Source organism: Rosa rugosa, chromosome 6, assembly GCF_958449725.1.
Source record: "Rosa rugosa chromosome 6, drRosRugo1.1, whole genome shotgun sequence".
Taxonomy (NCBI): domain Eukaryota; kingdom Viridiplantae; phylum Streptophyta; class Magnoliopsida; order Rosales; family Rosaceae; genus Rosa; species Rosa rugosa.
The window spans coordinates 31505551-31508278 of NC_084825.1; the positions used below are offsets into that span (position 1 = coordinate 31505551).

Genomic DNA, 2728 nt, shown 5'->3' on the forward strand with positions numbered 1-2728 from the left:
CTCCTCCTTCCCTCCTCGCCGTTAAAAATACATCGAAACAAATCGGGAGAAAGGATCTCTTTGTGATGCCCAGATTTCTTAGCTTTAATCGAAAATCCAAAATTTTCAGGCGTTTTCTGCGAGTGCCCAGACTGGTGGGTGCAGAGGCGTTAGTAGCCTTACCCTCAATTGCCTGCGCCTAAATGACTCGTCGTTGGTGGTTTTTCTAAGCAAGCATCTCCAAAAACTGAACTTACTGTGTTGCTCCTTGATGTTGTATCAAGTCCTTGCTTCCATTGGAGAGACTTTCCCCAATCTTAGGTGTTTTTTTTTTTTTTTGTTCTAGATTTTTCTATTTCATATTCATGTAAGGACAATACTTCGCGGCCCAGCTATGGGCAGCCCTTCCTAAACAAGAGTGGCGTGTCTCACTCCTGGTCCAACACGTGTTGTTTTTTTTTGGCCATCATTTGTGTCTTCTGTTTTCCTTCTCCTTCTTCCTCTTCTCCACTCCTTATCACGTCCTCACCCCAACCAAATTGACCATCCCCAAACCTCACTCCTTCTCCTCTTTAATTCTATGAGGACGACCCAACCTGCGAAGGTGGTGGTCGGGGAGATGGATCAGACGGTGGTGGTCGGAGATGTAAGTCTTTTCCAGTGAGAATCAATTGTGGGAGTTTGAGCTCCAATGATCGCTTTGGTGAGTCGAATCAGAGACAATTTCCGAGCTCCAATCCGTCTGCATTTACTAGAAATCCAGGGATGGATAGAAGGTTTGATAACAAATTTAGGGATAATGCTGTGTAGGAAGATGAGTTTTCGGGGAGGAGAGGTCCGAATTTCAGAGGGAATCGAATGCAAGTTCGAGTTCTTTAAGTAAGAGAGGAAGGAGAAGGTGGATTCGGTTTCAGACGAGGCGGCGAGGGGTTGAGGAAAGGTGGGAGAGATTCGAGAAAGATTGTGGTGGATGATAGGGAGTGGAGAAGAGGAAGAGAAAGAACAAAAGATGGGATAAAAAAAAACACGTGTTGGACCGAGAGTAAGACACGCCAATCTTGGTTCGGAAGAGTTGCCCATAGCTGGGCAGCGAAGTATTGTCCCTCATGTAATTGGTATTGTTTTGTGACTTGGGTTTGTGCTTTTAAGCCTTATTGAAGTTTCTGCCTTGCTTTGTTGGGATATGAAGCATAAAGATTTTGTATTTGAGTTAGTTTCTTATAAGAATGTGACATAAAGTGCAGAGTGATTGCTATATAGTTTGAATTGTTCATTGGCTTTATGTTTTGCAACAATGTTCGTGTTGGCTGGGTGATGTAGCAATTGTTAGATCTACAGAAAGAAAATTGAAGAGAATATAAGAAGGGAACTAGGCCATTGGGTGGGTGATGTAGCAATTGTATGTCGACTCATATTTGTGCACGACTTGAGAATGGTATTGCTTCTGTTGAAAATGATCAAGTTAGTCACAAGCAGCCCTGTGTTAAAAATGATAATTAATAAGCAAAGATAGTATTCATATTTATTTTCAAGTTCTGCAGGAGTTTTTCTTGTTGTACAAACGGGCCTAGGTGTTGTTAGTATGTTCTTTTACTAAGTAAGAATAAGTTTAAGAAGGGTCACAGTACTTTTATTTTGGATGCCAGTCATAGTAGTACATCGGAGGTAGTTGAGCACTTGAGCTGAGCTTATCATATCTGTGTGTGCTGCAAGGCTAGGATATATGGGCAATGCAAGTAGATTCTTGGGCACATTGACATGCAGTAAGAAACAAAGACTTTTAACTTTGGTTTGTGTTGTCTTCTGACTTATGATTTCTTACCAGATCTTGTGTGATGGAAAATGGAGCAAGAAGATGGTGCTATATTGATTCATATGTCAGAGTCAATAATCTAGCAGTATGTGGATTGCTCATGCCATAAATATCTGAACCATGTCTTTCTCACTTGTAGTCTGGTCTTACTGGAGAGTCACTTTTAGTGACCAAAAATCCTGGTTGTGGCGTTTACTCAAGATCAACATGCAAACAAGGAGAAATTGAAGCAGATGTTAGTGCAACAAGATTCTAGATTTTGTTGTCTAAGTAACTTCCAACAAGATTTCAGATTTTGTATAGAAGAAGAATGGTATTATCAAAAGTTCCATGCGGTGTATGTAGTGTTCTCATCCTATGAAGGATATTTGTAATGTGATATAACACATGTTGCATCCTCTTCGACTTGCTTCGCTTCCTTGCACCTTTCCTTTTTGGAGATGTACCTATGGTTCCAATTTACTATATGTCATGATGTGATCAGTCATTGTATTATAATTTAGTCTAAGATATGCCATGACTTGTTACAGGATTCTTTTTGGAGCTTTAATTACTGATCATATTTCATTCTTTTGGAATCTTGATAGGTTTGGTGCAACCAGGTGTGATTAATCCAGAACTGCTCTTGGGAAACTTTCTAACACTTTTTCTGAAACCACACAACTAGAAAAAATAAAAATAAATAAATAAATTTGAATGTACAATTTGTATAATTTTTTTTTTTTGAAGTGCCCGAGGGAAAAAGAATATATTCCATAAAAGCCATAATAGGCCGTTACATACCATTCCGCTGCTATCTAGACAGACAAGAAGATAGTGATAGTACCCACAGTGGTACATAGAAAATAGACATATTCAGTGTACAATCAGATACCTGGATAAAGCGGGATCCCCCTTTGGTACTACGCCGAAGGCGATAGAAAGATCCGGCCCTCC

The 2728-nt window shown here is 40.0% G+C and overlaps 1 long non-coding RNA gene across 1 annotated transcript; it reads left to right on the plus strand.

Annotated features, from left to right (window-relative positions):
* Positions 1–316: 316 nt before the first annotated feature.
* LOC133715210 (uncharacterized) lies at positions 317–2327 on the plus strand. Its single transcript, XR_009848960.1, has 2 exons — positions 317–1094; positions 1805–2327. It is a non-coding gene; the product is annotated as an uncharacterized LOC133715210 (long non-coding RNA).
* The last annotated feature ends 401 nt before the right edge of the window (positions 2328–2728 follow it).